This window comes from Numenius arquata, chromosome 1 (assembly GCF_964106895.1).
Source record: "Numenius arquata chromosome 1, bNumArq3.hap1.1, whole genome shotgun sequence".
NCBI classification, from domain to species: domain Eukaryota; kingdom Metazoa; phylum Chordata; class Aves; order Charadriiformes; family Scolopacidae; genus Numenius; species Numenius arquata.
In genome coordinates, this window is record NC_133576.1 from 5,451,278 (window position 1) to 5,475,992 (window position 24,715).

At 38.8% G+C, this 24,715-nt stretch overlaps 1 protein-coding gene across 6 annotated transcripts in view; it reads left to right on the forward strand.

The window, feature by feature from the left end:
- The first annotated feature begins 3,905 nt into the window (after positions 1-3,905).
- The window catches only part of LRP6 (LDL receptor related protein 6), a 114,909-nt gene continuing 94,099 nt past the window's right edge, over positions 3,906-24,715 (forward strand). For all 6 annotated transcript variants that reach the window (XM_074154115.1, XM_074154143.1, XM_074154152.1 and 3 more), the window contains exon 1: positions 3,906-4,291. The gene's annotated coding sequence lies outside the window, so the exon portion shown is untranslated. The remainder of the gene's footprint in view (positions 4,292-24,715) is intronic.

Consider the following 24,715-nt stretch of genomic DNA (forward strand, 5'->3'; position numbering starts at 1 on the left):
GCTGCTCCCCCTTCCAACTCCCTGCTGCTTGCCTTATGTTAGTTTTGGAGTTCGCCGGACCGCTTCTTGAGTCAATTCAACTTGCTAACCCAGTCAAACCTTTCACTGACGTAATGATTTGAATCAGCTTGGGGAGGGGCCCTTAACTAAGTGAGAAAGTAAAACAGCATTTCTGGGGGTTGGGAATGAGGAAAAAAAGGGTTTGGGGAAAATGAGATGATGATAATTACTTTAACCAGGCTAAATGCCATGTTGGTGAAAGAATGAGCGTGTTGAAGGTAACGCTGATCTCCTGGCACCCAGCGATGTCATGGATGATTGAAAGTAGAAAAGGAACCAGGGGGAACTTGTGGAAGAGGCCTCTGGACTAGTTAAAGAAAAGCAGGACAAATTCTGACAGTTTGAAGTAGCCACTTAAACACCCAAAAAATGGAAAAACATTTTTAGCTGGGTAAAGTGATCTTCTTATGTTGGTTCATCACTTTGCATCTCGTGGGCTGCAGCATTTTTAAGCCAGTATAAGATGCTCAAAAATCAGATGTACAAAGCAAGACTTAAGTAAACAAGTGTTAGGAAAACCAGACTTAAGGATCTTGGGCATTAGCAACTTTCAGTATGCTAGGGAGAGAGACAAGAGCTGTAGCCAAGAGAAATATTTGCTACAAGAACTGAAGTTTGGTGGTGAGGAGAAGGTTGCTGATGTAGAATTCTAGTTGTAAAGGCAGGGCGGAAAAGGCAGTGCCTGGATTTTAATATTGAATGTGGTAAGCTTAGGGAAGGTGTTATGTGAATATCAGAGTTAAGAAACAGTTAAGGCTTCGTGACCTGTTATTGGCAGGAGCTTCTTAAGATTTAAATTATTTTTGTTGCAGTTGAAATGTGTTAAACTTTAGGTTTTGGAACTTTTGTGTTGTCTAAGCAAGTGTTTGGTCCTGCTGGTGGGTACAGAAAAAGCTTATTTTATAACTAAGCATAACTTTTACTCTGTATTGGGTACTTTAATTAGAAGAATAAACTTCATGTAGACCTCTCAGGTGATAGAGGACATGGTAATAGTCACTACTATTTCAGTTGTTTGTTTCCAAGATGGGTGTTTTTTCTTCTACTTTTAAAAATGTATATTTCTCTTCAATGTATTATAGTTTGTTGCTGTTAAAATATGTATTTTTATGATGTCTATGGAAAGGGAAACAGAAACATACATAAAGAGTTCAGCTTTGATTACTTAAAGGGGGTTATATGGGGCAGGATGGGATCGCCTGCCAGGATTTTCCTTTTAGCATTGCTGTTGGAGTCAAGTAAATGGCAAAGATAATAGTAGGTACTAATGATGCCAACTTTAGTAATTGGGTTTTATAGGATATTGAAGCCTTCGTGTTTTCTGGGAAGCGTTGGAGGGATGAGGGAACCAACCTGTTTTTTATTATTTTGGTGATGCATGCTTCATTCCTGAATGTCGCAACAAACTGGAAAGCTTAATATCCTCATCTGCCAGCCCCACGGAATGTGTTATAAGTTGTGGCTTTGAATCAATGTGCATGAAACTACACATCTTATGTGTAGCTGTGTTTCTTCTGAGCCGTCTTTCAAATACATTATACCATTCATGAAAAGGAGGTTTTCTCCTGTCCTTCCTCAGCCAGATCTGAGCTTCAGCCAGGAGTGAGTAACCTATGTGATGCAGTTGTATTAGGCTCAGCAGCGTCTTCAAGCCTCGGTGATTACACTTGACATGCCTGGGGTTCCAATTCAGTGCATGCTGTGTGCACGGGCACTCTTGCTCCGTGTTGCACATAATAATGGAACCTGTGCTCATTTGTGCGTGAATTTACCTTTTCTCAAATGCTGGGCATGCTGTCTTATTAGAGAGAGCTCTGCCAGTTGGCTGCACACTTTCCTATGGTGCACTAGATGACATTGAGCTGCCTATTAACTAGATTTTTGAGGTTACAATTGTATGCAGGCTTTAAAAAGTAGAGGGTTTTGTTGCATATCTATTTTTTATCGCTTTCAGTTTATTGCATACTTTTTTTTTCTGGAAAATGCATTCATCGTAAGCAACCTGCACTTCAAGAAACTCTAATGAATTTTAAATCTTTAGGGGGAGGGAAATTATGCAAGGAAGGGAAGGAGATAGCAAACTAAGGTAATAAACCTACTTAATATAAGGATGCTGTTTTCTAATTTAAAGAAGTCTACCCTTTCTCTATGGGAATATAATCTCTAAACTGAATGCTTTGCTGCACGGTAAAAACTTGCTTTCTGGAGTGGGGAATAAAAATTTAGCATTATTAAAAACAACAAAGCTTCCCCTCTCCCCCCATTTTGGTAACTTTCTATGTACGGATTGTCATAAATCAATTTATATTCAGTGTTTATAAAATTAGGATGATAGCCTAAACAATTTCATTAGTTTGTTCTGTTTTTTAAAAAGAAAGTAAAAAGCTTCCAAACATACATAGCAGAACTTCTTCATTTGGAGGTAGATTAAGGAACTTCTTATTTCCTTAATTCCTTCATCTTCTCTCAATATGCATGTGGCAGTGCCTTCAATAAACAGTTTTGTGGTAATGAGGGGAGTAGTCTGATCTTGGCTTTTGGATGTTGTGAAGTGTGTGTTAGTATTTCTAATTTCGGTGTGAGTTTCTCATACAAGGAACTGTATCTCTTCTGCAGTGTAGCCCTTGACATTATTCAACCATGCACGTTTTTGGTCCTATAAATGTAAGCCTTTCTGTTAGGACATATATCATGCTAGAAGTTTAATGTGCCCACCTATGCTGATGAATAAACCTGCAAGAATTTTGTTAAATTTGTGTGGTGACAGGTAGAGGAGCATTTAGTATGCCAATCATTGTATGTATCCAGAAGCTGCTGTACAGCTCTGTTGCTATGGTGCCTGAGTAAATACAGGAAAAGGTAGAAATGTTTTCTGGTAGTGGGTTCAAAGGATGTGATTGTCAGCTTTATCCAATGGTAGTATTTTTCTTAACATTTTGTTGAAGTAGCAATGAGGCTGGGATTTTCATAATGTTATGTATAGCTATGGATAAGGGCAATTAAACAGCCCTATTACATTTAGGAAACTGTCTGTTTTCATGGTTACTACTTTTCTTTAGCCATCTTGGGTGTTGGGTGTGAAAAATATACAGACCGTGCAAACTGACAGACTAAGCAAATAAAGCATAGAAAATAAAGGCTTTGTGTTAGACAACTGAGCAGGAGTGATAGAGCTGAGTTTGAAAGAACTCAGTGTTGTCCATTCCTGTAGATTTATTTTTCTCCCTGCCTCCTCAGACCAACGTCAACACTGTAAAACAATGTTCTTCTCATGCTGTGCAATGACATTTGTATGTATTATATGTAAAATGTCCGGCATATATAATTTTGGAGAGTATCAACATACAGGTGGCTTTGACATCAATTATGCTTTTATAGAAGTGGGGTGTATATTACTAAATTCTAGCAAAAAAAAAAAAAAAGCATCTTTGCTCAGATGGGCCAGCACTGAGTGCTTAGAAGACTGTTTTAACCTTGTCTTTCAGATTCTTATTTAAGCAGCCTTCTCTACAGAACAGTGTCATTTGGGCACTTCAAACCTTCATTTTCTTTGTTCTCTCCCTTCTTCTTTAATCTTATTTTAATAATGCACAGCCCAGAATAATGAGCTGCCCATTACGAAGTTTTGCCATCTTGAGTTGTAGCGCTGTTGAAGAGCTTCGAGTTGGTGCTTTTTAGTCAAAATTCAAAATGTCCCCCCACCTTCTTCTTCTTTTTTAAAAACTTCTTAAAATAGTAGTTATTGTCTGATGCACCATCATAGTGCAAGTTGTACTTAATACGAGTGGTATTAATGCATCTGTCTGTCCCCCCACCCCTTATTTCTCCCGTTTAAAGCTGCCCCACTGTTGCTGTATGCAAACCGACGTGATCTGCGACTGGTGGATGCTGCAAACGGGAAGGAGAACGCGACGGTGATTGTGGGTGGCTTAGAGGACGCAGCAGCAGTGGACTTCGTGTTTGTGAAGGGGTTGATATACTGGAGTGACGTAAGTGAAGAAGCCATTAAACGAACAGAATTCAATAAATCTGGGAGCGTACAAAATGTGGTCATTTCTGGACTTCTGTCACCTGATGGGCTGGCATGTGACTGGCTGGGAGAGAAATTATACTGGACAGATTCTGAAACAAACCGGATTGAAGTTTCTAATTTAGATGGATCACTGAGAAAAGTTTTGTTTTGGCAAGAATTGGATCAACCCAGAGCAATTGCCTTAGATCCTGCAAGAGGGTAAGTCTTTTAAAAAAGAAAACAATTACAAATCTGCTACTTCTTGTTTGTTGAATGATTTTTAAATAGGCAGTGGTACTGTTGTTGAATTTATCCTAAGCCATTTTGCATTATTTGCTTCTCTTTCTGTTGGTGTGATTTGAAAACAATTTGCGCTGCTGAAATTACATTCATATTGGTTTGTGAACAACTAGGAATCATCAGACATTTTAAAAAAGTACTAGAGCATTATTTTGGCATTAGTGCAGAAAATAAACAGACATGGAGAAGTTCTAATGTGAAATCAGATACAATCTGCTTGAAAGGCCATCAGCTGCCTCTGGACAGGCTTGTGCCTCTCTGCAGTGTCACGGAGCAGAATTTTTTTGGTTCATTGTTGATTTTTATGCTTTATTGAAATAGCAGAATAAATTAGAGAAATCAATACACTGTACTAATAACAATTTGAGACTTCTTTTAGCACTTAACCAGAAAACTTACAGAAGGGTTCTTCTCCCCACCCTTCAGGGAACTTTTGTTTCAAAAAGGTCCTATGTTTGGCTCAGCCCATTCTAGAACAGGTCTAATTCTTCTCAGCTCTCATTTCAGTCCCTGGACGTGACTTGCAGTGTAGTCTTACTGTTCTCTTCTTGAGACAAAGCTGTGGTTGCCAGAAATGCTAAATTCAGTGGTGGTTTTGGTGACGTTACATAAATGGCTAGCTTGAGGTTACCCCCAGAGGTAGTCATTGGTGATAAAGTGACTAGTCTCCCAAAGTGAAAAACTAATGGAATATACTTGATGCTGTGTAATGTTTTATAGGTTTTTTTTTCCTATAGTACACATCATATTTATGCTATCTTTTTTTTCCTGAACAGGCAAGAAAATTAATCTATCGTACTGCCATTTTGCATATTTTATTTTTTTTTTTCAGTCAACTTTTTTGAGGGAGAAATCAAGGCATTGTTTCTCTGGAAAGATGAGGGCTGTTTTAGCTGCTTCTAGCTTCTTTACATTATAATTTGTTGAACTTGTGTGGTTAGGTCTTGTCCTCGGAAAGAAGGAGGTCTTTGTAAAACATGGCTTCCTTCCTAGCTTCATAGAAATACCATCTCTTGAATATTTTCTTCCACACTTTCAATAGGCCTTTGACAATATATAAATAGGAAAGATGTTTCTTTTGCATTACTTAAATTTCCAGCTTTGGAAATAACAAAATGATGGATTTATGCTTTTCCTGTCTCTTTACAACTTACAAATTGGAGCCAATGATAGCATTAGATTTATTTTATTAGATTCTAAACCCGTTTAAGAATGCAAGAAACGATGTAATGCTCATGCCCTTTCCACCCACCATCCCAAAACTGAGAGAGAAAAAGGAGGAAAAACACAATCAAAGAGGTTTTGATTTGGCTTGTAGCCAGAGAGACACAGAGGTTCTTGTTAGTTAGGAATAACACACTGTTGTCAAGCCAGTTGGTCCTTTTTAGAAGAGTATTTGTATTTTCCAGATATGTACAGTAATATGCTCATTGATCAAAACTAGATGATTGCGTACTCTTGCACTCTTTCATAATACTTTACATGAAGAGGAAACTACAAGAAGAAAAATGAAATAGATCAAAGGTAAAGTGAACTCATAACTTTTTCCATACTGATGAACTGTTAAGGCGGTAGAAGTAAACATTTCAATATGCCTAGATTTAAAACAAAACAACTTAAACTAAAACAAAAAAACCCAAACACCAACCTCCCTCCCTTCACCAAAACAAACAAAAAACCCCAACCAAAACAAAAAAAACCCTCCAACAACTGTAACCGAAGGACAAAATATTTTTTTCCTCTAGATCTCTGTGGAGGTCATTTTCTAAGTTGTAGGGTATGTTTTAGGAAGGCAATAAAATAATACATCAATTTTCTGTCTTGCGTTGCAAAAATTGCAGTTCTCTTATGCAGTTCTATGACAGAAAACCTCTCAGCTTTTAATGAATCTGTTTACGTTTCAGAACTTCCTCCAAAGCTTGAAACATAGATGGAAAGGTGGCATCAGCGCAGGGATATAAATAAATAATTTTTTTTTTAAAGTCCCCAAACTGTTCTTACAAGTATGCTTCTTTCACTAATCTTTACATTTTTTTAGCCCTGTAAATGTCTTTTGGTTTCACAGTTTTGCCTGCCAGACAGTGGTAGGAATAATTCATAAAAGGATCTAAGAACAGTTAATAAAATCTGAAACTTGGAAAAGCAAAACCCCTCACATTTTTTGAAGTCTAATCCATCTCTTATTATGCTCAGTTGATGGTTATTCCAGATACAGTTTCATAAACTCTTGCAATTCATGAAAAGAAATGATTTAGCAGCAAAATTTACACAAAGGTCACCATTCCCCACAAGTTCAATGTTCATTAAAGTTTTTGTCAAATGCAGTTGATATAAAGTAGGATACATCAAGTATTTCACCATCAAGTTGATTTAAGTACCAAACTACGCATCTGTGTTTCTGTGTACATGTATATTTATGATATGTATCTATCTTACTGAAAACATGAGAATGCCTACTTTGAAATGAAATCTAAAGAATGGTATAAGCTAGCACAAATATGTCTTTGTGAATAATACAGTGTCCCATCTAGAAAAAAATTGTCTCACCACCACCCTGGTTTTTTTTTTAGCACCCTATCTGTTACAGGATACTCAACAGTTCTCTGAAGGTCACTACTCAGTGCTGTTGTGATAGTTCGGAGGGATGTGATTGGACTTTCAGAGCATGTTACAGCAACAGTAGTGGTGATTAAAAAAAATAACTGGTTTGGGTAGCCAAAACCACCTGTTAATTGTGTGTGAGGTTGTATGTGTAACTGAAATATAGAAGTTAGGCTTGGTTCCCACGGGTGCTATCAATAATGAGAAATGCAGTATATTTTCTAATGGAAAATATTACTCAGTTGGTAAAACTGAGCTACAGCAGCCAAGTCTAATTTTTACTCTGTTATTTTTGTCTAGGAAGCCATCAGAATCTAAAGTGACTCCTCTTACTGGTTATGTCTTACATTTTAGGTTTGAGCTTCTCATTTCTCACATTCATACACTACAACTTACTTCACTTCTTTCTATTTTAGTTGTCTTGATACTCAATAAAATATTGTATGTGTACCAGGAAAGAGGAGGAGTGACCTTAGATGAAGAGGATGGAATGGTGTGCTTGTTCAGCCTTCTTTTGAAGTGAGTCTGGGGGGTTTCAGGGAAGTTTCAGGAAGGCTTCTCAGTCCTAGTCATCCTTTCGGAAACTGTTTATTCCTGACCTGTGTTAAACGTGAGACCCTCTTACTAAGATCAGCGTCTGGGAATAACACATACTCTGACACTTTAATGGTGACTTTTTGCCAGGGGAAGACCAGGTGTTAGACCACCAAGTGCAAGAGAGCACCACCAGATTTAGGAACTGCTCACGTGGTAGTTGATCCAAGTGGAAAAGCAGTTTTTCCTGCTTCAGCACTCATGATGGAAAGAAGTGGCATATCTATTCAGATTCTTGAGCACGCACTGCTTGAAAATGCAGTATTGTGTATTTGTACTGCTCTTTTCTTGTTATTTTTTTTTTTGATTTGTACAGCCCTCGTCCTCAGGGAAAAGACTTCATTATCATTATTACAGTTCCCCAAAAATTTCCCTTTAGACAACTTGATCAACCTTCATAAGAAGCACTATCAACTTGCTTTTCTCACTTCTAAATGTATTGTTCACCACAAAGGGAATTTTAAGTGCTTCCTAGAAGTGCTGACTAATTGCTTACTTTTCAGGACGTGTTTTAAATCAAGTGATTCTATAGAGTTAACTTAATTGTTAAACTCTTGTAAAGCTTTCGGGTTGTGAAGGTTTTTAGTTAATGAATAGAATTAGAGTACAAAGAGCTACAACGCTTTTTATGATGGCTGAAGTTGATTTCTGGATGAAGTACTTTGCATGTTTGGGAAGATCTTCAGATTTCATGCATACCCCTCCCCCAGCAGACTTTTCTCTTACTTTTTTTCATGCAAAACCTTTGCAGGGAATACATATACTTTCTTTATGGACCTACTTTTGTTTCTTTGAAAGTCAGAAACTTCCATCTGAGCATGTCAAGCACAAAAGCAATCGTAGTACAGGCCTTATACATCTGTACATCGTAACAAAAGATTCATGGGAACTGGTAGTATTTGTTGCTGAGTGGTAGATGTTAAACAACAATACAAGGAAAGGAAAATGGACGGTTTTAATAACATTTACAGTATCTTTGATTTAGGGGAAAAACATTTTTAAAATGAAAAAATTCAGAATTTCTTTGTAAATTCACCCGTTCAGTGAAGGGGGTTTTGTTTGCATGCAAGTCAGTATTATATAAAATGGCACCTTAGATGTAAATTCCCAAAATAATGCAAATAACTGAAGGCTTTGCCTTCATAGCTTCTCTTCCTTGATGCCACCTTTCCCTTGAGCAGATTGCTTCTGGCTGAAAATCTTTCTGCTGCTCTTCTGCTAACATATTTCACAGGCAGTAGATTAGTGTGCTAATTAGATCAGTTAATCGTTTGCTCTGTACCCTGGCCTGTGCAGTAAGGAGTTAATTTTGAGATTTTATAGGTGACTTATATGCAAGTGTTAAACTGATAACGAATTCTGCAGGCTGCTGTGGTGTTGGCACATAGATTTGTAAGGTGTATTTAATCTGTCTTCACCTCAGGAGGTGAACAACATCAGAAGATGTTGTTGGTTGCAAACGCATCACTAAATTCTGGTAACAGCTAGTATACTAAACAAACCAAAAGGTGTTTTCCATTGACTTAATGAAGCTACCACAAAAGATTGCAGTAGTATTGCACAGGTTGACCTGATGACGCTGTGTCAGGAGCAGCCTGCCTTGGCTCTTGAGCTGTGTGTAACTCTTGGGAAGATCTAAAATGCAGCGACGGTGTTGCTCGTAGCTGGATGATCCTAACACAGGGACTGTTGGGTGACCTGAATCGCTAGGTATGGGAGACTACAAATCAGAGAAGATTGCCTAGCCAGGATCTTAGTGACTCAAAACCCAGCAGCATGCAAAGCAGCGCTTCATCCTGCAAGAGATGGCTAGCGTGGCATCTGAAATGTCCTTGCTATCTTCTGCCTCAGACCTACTATAATTCCCTCTGCTTCTGAATTATAAGGTGTTTTGGGGTTTGGCTCTTGGTTCTATGAAGGTCTTTGTGGCTTCTGGGAACAAGATCAGAGACTATTCACTTACTGTAATAGCGTTGAATATTAACTCTAGGTTTTTGGGTTTGTTTTGTTTTAATCTCGTTGACAGTCTGTTCATTTTGAAAGGTTCCTTCACAAAACTTTGCAAGGTTTGGCGGAGATTTGTCATGTATGGTTCATGTGATGCTGGTTTCCAGTCCAATGCTAGGATGTTTCCATGTGGCTAGATGCTAAAATTGTAAAGGTGTCATTTTATTGCACAGCTCAAAATGTTAATTTCTTTCTGCTCCTCTCTTTTTGCCTCATCTGAAGGAGGAGGTGAAGGAAGGTAACCAGAAACCCACATATTTAAAGCAGAGTGAAGGCTTGCAAAGGTGACCTCTCTTGTAAATCTTGCTGTGCTGGTTTTAGGTGTTACTGCCACTGACTGCCTATCCTCACCCTACTGCCAGAGGTTGCCAGGAACTCCGAGGAACATATTCACTGCTATATTTTATTTAATTTTCAGGCATTTTACCTAGTTTTTTTTTGCTTTGTGGAAGGAGATGGGAGAGATTTGGCTTACTAGAAATCAAATTAGAGTGGACAGAATTGATTTGTGCAGGACAAACATTTTTCTTATAGACTCAGATGTCTTAAAGTTGGAGATGCTTTTAGCTGTAGGCAAGTTTGAAAATAGCTTTTCATCTCTACCTGCTTCTTTCAATGGACTGGATCAGTTGAGGACTGTGCTTTCCCTTCTGACAACTTACCTGTGAATAGGCTAGTAGCATCTTGAAACATCATGGAGTTTGTCAAAACACTAAGTTCAGTGGCTTTTTTTCACTTTGTGTCTTCAGTTTTGGACTTGTTCTGGTGAGGCGTGTGAATATGGTATGTTAAATGATAGTGTGTTCACAATTTAAGGTAACATTCAAGGGAATGATTTGGCCTGTCTCTTAACGCGTACGTCAGTGCTGCAGTGATAGGGGTGATCAGAATTAATAAATTTTATGCCACTTGCTGTTACGTATTAATGTATACTTCAGGTATTTGCATTCAGTGTTTGCTTAATAAGTTAGAACCAAGTATTTAAACTGAGATAGTAATTTCTGGTCTGCCTGAATAACCTCTGGTGATGAGTCTTCGGGCATGCTTCTGTTTATCTGCATTTTCAGTCCCTGCAATTATAACTTAGCATCCAAGTCTAGACTATGAAGACCTGTTGTATTAAAAAAAAAATAAATTGTGAACAAACAAGTTTTCACTAACAACATCTTGAATGAGGCTTTAGGCTGAGAGAACACAAGGAAAATGATTTTTAAAATCATGATTTTAGACTTCTGGTAAGCATTACAAGGTAGATGTTAATTAAAAATGTTTGTTCACACACTTTTAAAAATTAAAATAATCCTAAGACGACTTTTAATAACTATTAACAGGAACTCAAAGGGGCTATATTAATTTACAGCAGAGAGTTATAATCTGATATATTGTTGGTTCTGTGTTCTTTCTTGAGAAGTTCGAAGTAGCATTGCTGTTAAGGAAGCAGAATGGCTTTAAAGGAACATCCGTGCTGTTTCTGGGGGAGGGACCAAACAAATAATCCTTCTCTCCCCCCAAATACAATTTACATAACTCGGTGGTGTTTGTCAGGAAATCATTGCTTCAGAGTCCGTGACATCTAGTAAGACTTGTAGGAGAGAGCTTTTGATTGCTCACTAAAACTGACTCAGCTTAACAACTGCAAATTACTGCAAGAAATTATAATTCATCTTAGAAAAAAGTTTCGTTTGTAATCTCTTTACTATTTCAAGGCAGGATATTTAAGAGGGGTTGTTTTTTTTTTGGAAATGATGGTGAGCCTTAGAGACAATCTGTGTTTAAAGCAGATCCACACCATAAGAAATTCATTGGCAAAATTAGTTTTCAGTGAATATAGCTCATTGCAGTGTGGTTAAAACTTTTTTGTTCATCCTGTGACCGTCGTCCCTTTCTAAATAAGCTTCACTGACAAAAACATACTTTCTGCTGTAAACTGAGATGATACTCTCAGTTCTTGCTGCAAAGTGTCAGCCAACACATTGTGCATCCCACAAGTGCATTTGTAGCAGAAATGTATAATGTAGACTCGGGCTGTTGATAAGAGAAGCGTGCTATTGTCTGGCCTTATCGTTAACCCGTCTGCTTGTTCATGGGCTTGTGGACTGTGCAGATGGAAGGAGGAATGCTGAAAATCTTTGTTTTCTTCATTTAAAATCAACATAAGGTTGGTTGGTTGTGGGTTGGGTTTCCACACCAGTGTTTTCAGGGAGTGACTGAAATGTCTCCGTTTTAGGATTTAAAGTTTGGTCCGAACTTCAGACCAAAGGTTTTGATCTGCATTGTAGGAAATGGAGCAGAAAAACGCCTTTGTTCCTCTGGAGGAAGTTGGTAGTTGGATTTATGTTGTTGACAAAAAAAAGATTGATTTATGGCTCATTTCTTCAAGAAAGCCGGTAAATCCACTTGCTAGCATGATTTGAAACAGACCGATAATATTCTTTAAATAAACTATGGATTAAGTTTGTTTTAAAAATGAAAATCATAGCACTCGGCTGTATGAAAGTTCAGCGTGATTAGCAAAGAAAAAAGTCTATAGAATAATCATCTTTATTTGGCTGTGTTCCTGGAAAAAATAAGACTATCACTGTGGAGAACGAGTGTATTTCAGTACTGTCTTCTCTGTAGAGTTGTCAGATAAAATGGCATGGGATAATACATTATACAGAGTGTGTCAAGCAAATGCAGCTTTTACAGTGCAGCTAGTAAGAAAGGAGGGCATACCAGGGATATAAATTGTGAGGTAGCCTAATAAAATATCTAAATAAATGTTTCTAGGACTTGTGCAGTGGCCTCAGGACTGGAGAAGTTGGTTCACATCACAGTCAGCCTGCCAGGGTTGTTAGTTGGGCCTGTGTCTGAAGCAATATAATTCTCCTGTTTCAGGACTTGCGTATAAAAGACCTGAAAATGAGCTGAACAAAGCAAAAGTTAATGCTTTGGATTTCAGCTGGATGCTTGGAGAATTACTCCTTTTAACTCTTTGTTGTATTACTGTAGCCTCTGCCGAGTTTCTGGTCTGTCTTCCAGGCTGTTTTGAAAACATCTGGCCCAGTTGTGGGTGTTTCATAATAAAAGAAAGCAATAGAAAACCTGAGCCTTTTCTGTGGGAGCAGAGTTACTTCAGATGGGCCAGGGATGCTGCTCCACAGTAATACCCTACATTTTAAATTGTGTGCTTTAAATGCATATGTGTGGGTGAGAATGTATATGTAATATGTATTTGTGGTGTCTGTGTCTAGTTAGTTGTATGTTAAACTTGAAACATGCTAATTGTGTTGTACCGTAAAACCTAAAAAACTAACCAACCAAAGCCCAAAACATCCTCCCCACCCATAAAAAACCCCCAACAACCCAAACCCCCATAAATGTGGAAACTGTTTTTTTTCCCTTGGACAGATGAGTAGAAATATAAAGAATAATAACCTATTTTCTGGATCTTAATGCTTTAATCAGAATCCTTCTAACACCACTCTCTTTCAAAAAAAAAAAAAGAAAAAAAAAGAAAAAGCAGCATCCATTCTGGGTCTGTCTCTTCCCCCCCGCCTCCTTTCTTTCCCCAGGGTTGTTTAACACATACTTTACATTTTCATTTCTCATGGGAACCTTGTCATTTCTCACTTTTACATCTTAATTCCATGTTTCAGCATAAAGTATTACTTGTATTAAGTTTTCTCTGTCACTTCAAGCAAGAAGTGGTAAAGATAGGAGATTATGCAGCTAAGAGCACTGTTAAATCGGAGAGCTTTTTCCTAAATAAATCTATGTAAGTGTGAAATTTATTTTTCTTATTTAAAGGATAAGTATTATCTCTGCTGTAGCAGGTTGTTTAAAATTATCCTAAAATTAAAGATAACCGTATTGCAAGTTGAGCTTGCAAGATTCTTTTGCTGTGTATTGTAGTGATGGATAGAAATATCTTCAATTCTCAAGCAGAAGGTTCTTTTACTAAAAATGCATTTATTTATTGTAGAATAAAACTATAACTTATTACCTAACTTTTAGGTTAAACTCCGGCAAACTTCTGAGTAAATTGAAATAAAACTTGCTATTTTGATATTTCTTTTTTATTTTCAGCATGCGTTTTTCTTGTGTACATTTAAAAAAAAAATATCTGTGAAGTACAGATTTAGATCTAGATATAAGCATGCTTGGTCCGAGGCAAAAATTAAGGTGGGGGCAGAATTGCTCAAGAGGTACATGCAAGTAGTGAGCTCTGGTAGGTCTCAAACTGCGAGAAGATCTTGGAAGAATGCTTTCAGATGTGCAAAACAAAAACTTGCCTGTTTCTTACAGTAAACACTTGAAATATGATGGAGCTTGAGCAGCTGGTAGCGGTCCAGAGTTGTCTGGTTTTATTGTGCCTGTGTATGTTGGTAAACGGGTGCTTCACCTGATCATGAGATCTCACACAAATGTTCTGTTAACTGTATAAAGTATGGGTTGTGTGTTGATTTTACTGTGCTTTCCTGATTTAAATAATTTGTTGCTTTATTGCGATAGCCTGACATGCTATTCTAAACAGCATTTAATAACGTGCTTATTGTGGCCAGAAGGTTCTGACTGCGAATTTCTGTTGGCCCCTGAACATGCATAAAAGGAGTTGCTTGACTGAGGAGAAGGATTGCTGGATGTGGTATTCGAGCCAGCGCTCATCGTTGAGTTGGCAGGCGCAGTACGTCTTGGCTAAGTAGTCAATAGTGAAACCAGAGATTTGTTTTACTAAAGGTCTGATCGCTGCTCATAACCACTAAAAGCTTTAGCATTAAATAAATTATATAGTCCTAATCAACGTTTTATAGCTACAAACCAAATTTGGATTTAAAGAGATGGATACTATGAAAGCATGAAAGTACAATGTGTTCTTGAGGTTTGACAGAAATTTGTTACTTAACTAGAGAAGAATTGTCTCCTTGCATAAAAATGTTCTTCTATTTCAAGGCATAAATGAGACTGAGAAAACTGTGAGTTCCTAACAAGGGTTTTTTATATTAATATATTTGTTTTAGCCTCACTAAAATGGGTGAGATCTCATCAGTTTATGTAACCACAGCTATTTGCCCACTTTTAGTAAGTAGCCAAAGGACAGTCTTGGTGATAACTGTGAAACATAAAGAGAGGCTCTTTGCTCCCAGTCCCAAGTTCCCCTGCCTGGAGCAGATTCGCTATGAACTGTGGCTAATGGCCATATTGTCGCATGTTTTGTCTTCTCTTCATATAAAATAGATGCTATCAGCTGGTCTCACGCAGATAATAAGCGTTAAAAACTGAAGGTTAAAAACTGAAAATCCACGTCAGAACATAGAGGATTTCCATGCATCGACTTTTAAATGTCCAGCAGGACGTACCTGAAATGGAGCCAAGCAACAACTGGAAGAAAGGCTCAGTGATTTTTGAGTTTTGATAGGCTTTATGGTCATTCGGAGGCTGTACAGAGACAAAAGTCTTCCCATTTTCTTCAGTGAGAATAGGATTACAGATGCCAAAGGGCCACCCGTGCAACAGGGTGGGAAGATTAGGATTTTTGAGCTCTGGTTCCTATTTAAGTTCTTTGTCACTCTTCTCCTTTTGAAGCCTGGCCCTCTGCAAACAACTGCTAGTAATCTGAAGTTGAAATCTTATGAGCTGAATTTCTCATGTGGCTGTGAAAGTATTAGTTGTCTTCTATGATTCTCCAAAACACGCAACATGAGACAGACTCTGAATTTGCGTAGCTTGGGACTCTTTCCCCCATCCACCTTCATGGTTTGTAAAATCTCTCAAAGCATCTTGCCCGTTCCCTTCATCCTCCTTATAAATGATATATTAAAAGCTTCCTTAGAGAATTTGACATGTGGCGACCTAGAAATACATAACCTCAGCCAAAACTTTGAATAAAGAGATGTGACTTTGTAAAGATGGTGGACTACGTTATGTTCACCCACATGTGCGTGCACGTGGCTGTTGACATATGTAAGTATGTGTATGCATATTTTATCTGTAGAGTTCACCAGTATAAATATTACCAGTACGTACACCAAATGATCTACAAATAAGAAGTGCCTGAAATCTGTTACAGAAGTCGACCCATTAAAAACTGAATGGAGTTACAAAAAAAACTTGGTTTGGGCGTAGATCTTCCGGAGGCTAAAGCCTTTGGACTTGTATCTGGTGACCCTCGTAAGCATGCGTTACTTGTGACTGCTGCGTTGATCTTGACAGGACTGCTTATTCAAAATTAAAAGCGTATTGGAACATTTTGTAGGACCCAGGCTGAATACTTGCTTAGCAGTTCGTGGTCCTGGAGCTGAGAGACTGAAGTAGCTATCAGTATGGTTTTTTTTTTTGAAGGGTGAGAATATGGAGGAGAGAGAAACTTTTTAAGATGCCTTAAAAGTAACTTTATGTAAATGACAAGTAAAATTTGTCATATTGGGGAAAGCTGCCTGACAGCTCTTTTATAGACTAGCAGAAGTCCTGTGTTTAAAACTAGACGAAAGGAAAGAAGGCGACCCTGAAAATTAAATAGGCTTAAAAAGAACACTCCTGAAATCAAGTAGAAGGTCATCTATGGTAGTTACTTGTTACTTAAACCTTGACTTGAGTGCTGCCTGTTATATTACAGATTAAGAAGTCTAATCTTAGGCTCCTGCTCATGAATTATTTGGCATAAGACTCTTCTATTGATTTCTGAGACTGAGTTTGTTTAGGGATTGTCATTCCTGAATTCACAATTGCCTGTTCAAGTAAGAAAAAATTCTTTTGTGCCAATGAAAGGATCTGCAGAGCCAGTTAGCTATAAAGAAAATTTATGAAGTGAATATATTAAAAAAACCAAAAAATTCCTTTTGTACTAATGGAAAAGTCAGTAGTATTGTGAAAATAGTTGTACTCGGTGATGTTTTCTGCATTAAAAATGATAGTTAGAAGCAAATACTTGCATTTTGAAATGGAGGAAGATGAGACTTTAAAAAGCCCATATACTTATCAAGATTATTTATTTGTGCCTTTCTTTTTCTCTCTCTCTCTCTCTCTCTTCCCCTCCCTCTCCACAATATTTGCCCCCACCACGTACACCATCCACTTTTCCGACTTTCAATTTTCAAAGTATGCTTTACGTTCAGCTTTTTGAGGGAATGTATATAATGTACACATTAAGCATATCCTCTGGGGCTGTGGCTTTTAAGTGTTTTTCTTCCTGGAGTTCTGTTTTCCAAAGTGTCTTAAAGATGGTTCTTAGAATCTCTCTTGTGAACTGCTTGGTTTTTCAGGCTGGCTTGTTGTGGTTGACCGTGAAGCTCAGACAGATAAAATCACAGCATTAATTGTTATTTTGCCATAGCGGTGTTGAGTATGCTGCTTAGGTAGAGAACAGTGGTTTTTGCACAAAAAGTTTGTGGCATTCCAGTATCCAGACTGAAATGATTGTTTTCTTAGTGCAGGACCTAGACATTATATAAAACTTCTTTTCGGGAGCTGCTGAATATTAACGTCAAATGTTTTCCCTTGAGATGGTAAAGGATATGAGTAAGCTTACTCTATGTATTTTTTTCTGTTAAATAAGGAAAGACCAAAATAATTTTTAAAACAGTGTAAGGAATGACCGCTCTCCCCTATGTAAGTATATGCCAAATCCGGTTAATAAAATGGAGTTTTGCTGAGAATTTGAAAAATGCGCAAGCTAGGCAGTGAGAACAAGTGCCAGATTAATTTTATGCTTGATGATTTTTTATTATTTTTAGTGAAAAGAATGGTTGCCTTTTTCTCTTGCATGTGTATCTTCCTGGCAAATACACTGTTCTGGTGAAGCATTAAACTTGCCATTTTTACCGTTCTCTGTTGCTTCCAGGTAAGTTTCCCTTGGTGTGACCATGGTCAAGAAGTTCACATGAACGTAAGACACAGCTTGTCAAACATATGTTCAGTGAGTGCTTGACTAATGTTTCTCTGATGGAAAAGTTCTGGCTCCTTTTTTTAGAAACAATAAGAAAAATCTATGGGAACAGTTAGCCTTTTTATGACTGACTTTGAAGATGTTACATGACTTGTTTCTTCATTTCAGCCTGTCCCTCTGGAATTATGAAGTCACTAAGTTCTGGCATCTATTTTCTCAATACTGTCGAGAGCTGTGTATTAATCTTCACAGAGATAGTTTGGTGTTTTCTTTGTGTGCCTAACTGTAGAGTTGTCAGTCTTTAAAAAAATTTTAATGCTCCAAAATCACAAAATGGTATGAACAATTGCTGTATCCAGGGAGTCCATAAAAAAAGTTGTAGGCAAACTATGTGCGGAACAAAGCTTTTGGCCTTAAATCATTTTCTTTCACCTAGAATTACCCTGTTTTGCGTAACTGAAGACAACAGTGTTTTAAGGTAGTAGTGTTTCTATCTATGACAAGAAATCCTGTAAGTTAATAAAGTGGTAATTTATGGCCTGGTGCAATCTCCACCTAGACATTTGTAGGCTGAGTTATGCAATTCACATGCCCTGTTATATAGTTAATTTGATTACAACACCCGATGCAGTGTTTCAGCAATAGGAACTGTTGACGAGAATGGCCATGCCCCATTTCAGAGCTTAAGTGTCATATTTATCCAAGACCTCTTTTCATGGATATATTTGTTACCCTCTTTAGGATTAGAGGTGCTTGAAGTTCTTCTCGAAAACCTAAATCCTCTGTGGTCAGGCAGGGAATTCGGACACAGTAGCGGGTATGGGCAGCATTCTGGTTTGGGGCAGAGTTGCCCTTCAGTAAGGGTAACTGTGGTTTAATAGTGGAAGAGTTCTATGGGTTCTTTCAGAATTCAGTTTTGCTTTAGTCTTTGTCTCTTCTTCACAGGTTTGACAGAGTTTTGTCTAGCACTACGCTAACGGTTGAAGTGGGAAGGTATGACAGTGGAGTGGAAAGATAGAAGGTTCTAACTTAAATAAAAATGACTGCTAGTGAGGACTATGTGGCTTGATAAAATGTTTTCAACAAAAACACGTGGAACACCAGGCTCTGTTTTTTCTCCTTTCTACCACTTTTTTGCAACCAAAATGTTTTACTACTGTTCCTCTTATCAGAAAGAGAGTTGGTTTCGCATATCATAAAAGGAAGCAAACTTTTTTTTGTTTTGCCAATCACTTTTTTTTAAGGGTTCCTCTGCTTTTTCAGCCTTTAATCTGCATTGTAGTGTTGTGTCTTTGTCACTCTTGACATATTTCAGAGCGCATTGGATGAATTTGTTTAGAGAAGCGGTTCTTTTATTTTCCTTTGTGTCTCTTCAGAAGCGTAAGAGTGGGCAAAACGTGTCAGCAGAAGTAAGCTGAATGATCCCACAGACAAACTCTTGTTGCTGCCAGAAGAAAAATACCACTCGACTGAATTGGCGTTTTAATGGTAACACTGTGTGTATGCAGTTATGAAATTGTCTTCCCCAGCCTGTGACAATTTCCAAGGTGACTGTGAGTGGGGTAAATGTACTGTACTGAGATAACTTGTTAATAGATTGTGATTTAGTTGGTGATTTTTTATATATATATATAATTAGCTGCTTTTTGCATAGAAACACTTAAGTTGGAGCAGCAGGATGAGGGGTAATGGTTTTAAACTGAAAGAGGGGAGATTTAGATGAGATCTCAGGAAGAAATTCTTTATTATGAGGGTTGGTGGGACACTGGAACAGGTTGCCCAGAGGAGCTGTGGCTGCCCCATCCCTGGAGGGGTTTAAGACCAGGCTGGATGGGGCTTTGAGCAACCTGCTCTAGTGGAGGTGTCCCTGCCCATGGCAGGGCGGTTGGAACTAGATGATTTTCAGGGTCCCTTCCAACCCGAACTGTTCTATGATTCTAAGTAGAACACTGTATGATTTGTGGAATGATTGTGTGAATAATGTGTACACCAACACACAGAAATAATAACTGCTAGGTTGGAACCAAAGTCCACTTGGAGGCATCTCTTGTCTTGTGCACTTGGTTGCTTAGTTGGTGGGCAGGGTTGTATGAGTGCCCATGGCACAGAACCACTTGACTGACTCTTTCCAGCTGAGTAGAACTGACTCAACAGCTTCACGCGTGAGATGGCCGAATCTGGTCTGTCTAGGCTGTAGGGAGCTTGTTCAAAATGCTCATGTTCACAGACTAGGGTCAAAGCCAGGACAGTTTGAAGATGGTGACTTTCAAGAAATGCAAAGTGCCTCCCTTTTCATCTGGGTCTTGTGTGTTCTGATTCTTGGAGATGGCAAAAACTATTGCAGCTGAGTGTTTTGGTCTTGTCACCTCGTGGTGCTAAGAAGATTCCCCAGGCGCTGCGGTTGAACAAGCAGGTACAGGTTGCCCAGGGTCTGGGGTGGTATTAGCAGTGCTGCAAGTCATACGGCTGGGTTGTATTTCCTCTCTGTGGCTCTTTTCCGAACTAGACCATAGTGAGAGCTGTGTGGTGTGAAGATACTTACTCTGCAGAAGGCTATTGGTGTTGTACAACATATAGGTGGGTGTGGAATACGTCTGGCTTTGTTTATAAGGGAAATATTTCTCCTCTGTCATTAAGCATGTAGATGATAGTTTAAAAATCACAACACTACACAAGGCCTAAAGTAGGCAATCACTTAGGGGTCAGTGTTTAATTGATAGTTTGTCATCTGTAAGGGCATGAGCTGTGTGAGTTTTCAGTGTAGCACAGGTCTAAATGTAGCCTGGGGAATGATGGTAGTATGGAGTCAGGAAACCTAGCAACTGGATATTTTAGTTGAGGGTCAGGTGCCATTTAATTTAAAGCTAAAAGCTCTCAAACCACTTATATGGATAAATAGGCAGTCTCTCAAAGGGAAGGTTTCTGTGTGTAACTCTTGATATAATGAAAAAACTTGATAGAATGAAAACTCCTGTGTTTAGAAGCAAATCAGGGTATGATATCAAGTAACAGGCATCCAGACAGCGTGGTCATTCTTCTTAAAACGTCAACAGATATTTTACACAAGTAAAGTCAGTGTGTAGAAAATGGCAGGGTTGGGTTACCTCATCTAAGCTTGCAAACCTCACTTCTTCAGGTAAGGAATGTTTATGTACAGATTTAGTTGAAGACTCTATGCCATGAAAAGGCAATAGTTACAAGCATGCAGCTTCGCAAAAGCATCGCACATTCAGTGGTGTAATGTGTCTAAAAAGACAAGAGTTCTGGTAGCGGTTCAGTCTGCATTATCACTATAGTTGGGTGGAATGAATGATTTGTGTATTACGGAGCAAATACACTGCTTACTGCAACATTTTTCAAGGGATGGATGACTGAGGATTTTGTTTCTGATTCTTCTTTGTGTGGTGTGGTTTTGGCTTCTGTTTATTTGTTTGGATGAGAAATCTTGGGCAAATCACTATTCCTGCCGTAACTTTCTTTTTCAAGGCATTTGATGTTACTTAGCTGGTTTGTGAGCACAGCGCAGTTCTCTGCTTGTCCTTTGCCCTCCTCCACTGGAAGAGGATTCTGTCTGCCTGAATGGTGTAGGTCTGGGCCAGCTTTTTGTGATTGTGTTTTAAAACATATTAAGCAGCAGCTGTGCTGTTGCACGTTCATTATAGCAGCACTGCTTGTCAAACAATTTAGACAAATGAGAAAGGAAAAAGCAAAAATCTGTTTCAAAACCTAGAATAAGTATAAACACTTTTGCAAACACTTTGGGGGAGGCCGAGACAGACCCAAGGAATGTTTGTGATAGAAGCACTCCTTTGCATTGCGGCATCCCGAATGCAAAACCCATAGTGCTAACGTGCCGCTGAACTGTTTATAAAGAAACAGAGGTGCTGCCCTGCTGCCTTAATTTGGGGAGATTAATTATATAAACTGCATTAAATGGTGAAGGCTTTCATTAAAGGATTTTCAGTTAGTTGAAGTTGGTGTGGAATTATCTGATGGTTTATTTTTGTAGAAAATGCTGATTCATCAAAATGGAAATGTTTTGTGGAAACATATGTTTTGACAACTTCTCATCAACTTGTCATCCTGCTTTGCATGGTTGGAGCCTTGAGCTTCCAGCTCTGCTGCAGTCATCCCACAGTAGCTGGCTGTCCGCTGGTAAAATGGTTGAGCACTTTCAGCTGCAGGTAGTGCCGTGATTTTTCTCACTGTTCTTGGGTGTTTCTATCCAGGTAGATCTTTCCGTTTCAAATGTTACTATCAAATATTATTCCACTTCACTGATAACTTGTAAATTTTGGGTGTTTTTCATTGATTATAGCAAGACTTAGATGAGAGCCAAACACTTACTGAAAAACAAACAGTACTGCTCTTTCCACATCCCCGGTTTTCATCCTTTTGTCAGCTCTTCTTCATCTTGGCACTATGGTTTGTGCTACACTGGGTATTGCCTACATGGAAGGTAGGAGTGATGCTTGTCTGGGTCACCAGAATTCTAATACCTGTCTTGCAGACCCTGGAAGGCGAGAGGGTAAAAAGAATATAGAGGAGGGTGAAAAAAAAAAAATAAAAAAAAATTAAAAATACTTATTTTGGGAGATGGAAACAGAGCAGCTGAGGAGAGATGGGTTCTCTCCCCCTTGTCAGAAGTTTTAGCTTCCTGTGTTGGTTGACCTCTATAGCCTTGTTGTAGATTCTGGTTATCATATAGGAAAGCCAATTATCCATTAACTGTTTCCACAGGCAATCTTTTTTTTTTTTTTTTTAAGAGTTACTAAGTTGTCTATCAGTTTTCTAATTTTTGCTGACTGGTGTTTGTTCTCTAAAGTTATTACAAATTAAGACACTTTTCAAGTTCTGTGTTACCTCTATTAAAGGTCTGGTTTTCATGGTGACATGTTGAATTCCCCATTACAAAACGCAAAAGCATTTTTCTTTATTACTTGTCAAAAGCACTGTCATTAAATTGCAGCCAGCAACCTTCTAATCCACCCTGTGATTTGTTCATCCTTTGAATATTAAGCGGTATTATCTTTAAATACATGAGCAGATGCAAAAGGGGAGATGTACACAGTTGCTTAACAGACCCTTGTTATCGTTTGGTAGATAATTCTTCCTCCGTCACCTTCCAGCACAGGATGCGTTCTTGCTTCTACGGGTGGTATTGGGAGGATAGAAAAGAAGTAACAGCATTAGACTGCCAAAATAAATAGTTCGTGGGCCTCATCTACCACTCGAATCCCATCAAGACGGCTGTTAACCAAAGGTTTGACCCCCTTAACCGTGTGGGGATTGGGTGCTGTTTTGGTGGGGCAGCATAATTAGTGGCAGGTTGTGCTGCAAACTAATACCTGTTTTCTCTGATAATTTTGGCTTAAATAGGCACAGCTGAAAAAACGGTCCTGGTACGGATTAGTGCTTCCAGTGGAGGGTTTAACCAAATGAACAGTAAGCCATTGTCCTGGGTTGGGGTGGAGCGGAGCCAACTTTCTTGTTCAGGGAGAGAGGCTCTTGCCTTATGCTTGTTGCCGTGGCAACCAGGGTCAGCTGACTGGGCTGGTTAACCTGTAGGGAGGAGTGGACGGGTCAGGTGACCCAAACTGACCAGTAGGGTGTTCCATCCCATTGACTGTGCTGAGTGTAAGACCTGAGGGATCAGAGGGTATGAAGTTGGCGCCTCTTCAAGGGTTCTTCTTCAAGGGTTCTTCTTCAAGGGTTCTTCTTCAAGGGTTCTTCTTCAAGGGTTCTTCTTCAAGGGTTCTTCTTCAAGGGTTCTTCTTCAAGGGTTCTTCTTCAAGGGTTCTTCTTCAAGGGTTCTTCTTCAAGGGTTCTTCTTCAAGGGTTCTTCTTCAAGGGTTCTTCTTCAAGGGTTCTTCTTCAAGGGTTCTTCTTCAAGGGTTCTTCTTCAAGGGTTCTTCTTCAAGGGTTCTTCTTCAAGGGTTCTTCTTCAAGGGTTCTTCTTCAAGGGTTCTTCTTCAAGGGTTCTTCAAGGAGGAGGACCCTTTCAGTTGTCTACCTTCATCTCCATCAGCGAGTTCTGGAATCCAGTCTGGAACTTCCTCAGTGCCTACTGGTGACATCATCCTGGGAACTATTTTCTCTTTATAACTATGAACTATGTCACTATTTTCTTTTTATAATTAATATTTCATTGAAGTAGTTTAGTTTTTTCCTAAATTCGTAAATCTCTTTCTCTCTCTTCATCCTCTCCTTGGAGCGAGAGCCGGGGGAGAGCATCTGTCATCTTGTCATTGGCCAACACAGCCCAAACCACGACGACCATTTCCTTCAGTGGTACTACAAGAACTAATCCTTCTCTGTACAAGAAGCTTTATCAACAGCTCTGTTAGCTATCTAGCTTTCCACGTGTTTCATGCCACGGATGTTTGGTGTCTCTTGATACCTCTGCCAATGTGATTAAAAGCCAAAACACGTTACAAGTATGGGAGAGCGGCGATGGGTCTCACTTTTCACTCCTGACCTTGGGTCACGTGTACGAGTGCTAAGGAAAAGGGTTGCTGCAGAATTTTGCTGTACTCTTAATTAGCTCCTCTGAGGTTATAGGTTTATGCGTCTGAGGTTTGTGTAGCTGAGAAGAGCAATGTTCACAGCTCTTTACACTGAGCGAATGAGACGGGGTTACATTAAGCTAGCAATGAGCACACACGCACAAAATTGGTGGATCTAGAAGCTGAAAATAGTGTAAAAATTAGGGGCAAGCACCGTTTGTAGCTAATGTGTGAGATGTGTGTGAATACTATAGGTATCTGAGCCTAAGTCTGAAAATAAATCCCAATTTGGTCTTTGCAATTTGTTGCTCAATTTCAATCAAGTTGGGCCCCAGCTTCACCTGGTGGTTTGTTGTGGGGTTTTTTTTTTCCATAGGTTTTGCCCATTAGTCAACATTAGAGGAATTGTGTCTTGTCACAGAAATATGGCTGATGGAGAGGGCTCAGGCAGATGCCAGTTCATTGCAGGGAATGCACAACAGAAAAAGCAGCACATAGATCTCTGGTACTAATTTTTTTTTTTTTTTTGGTAACAGATAGTGCGTGTGAAGTTTATTTAAATGACCTAGAAAAAGCTTGCTTGTTCTTTGCGCTGAAGAAAAACCCCAGTCTCTGCTTTGACAGAAGTTTCATATCTCTCTAGGAGGAGCTACCTACAGAGGAGATGATGTCCCTACTTAAATAGCAGAAGTTGGTGCCTTTGCATAGTCTTAGTTCTAACTGCTTCATTGACATCAGTTTGGGTAGGTGACTGGTTGCCTCTGAAAAGAA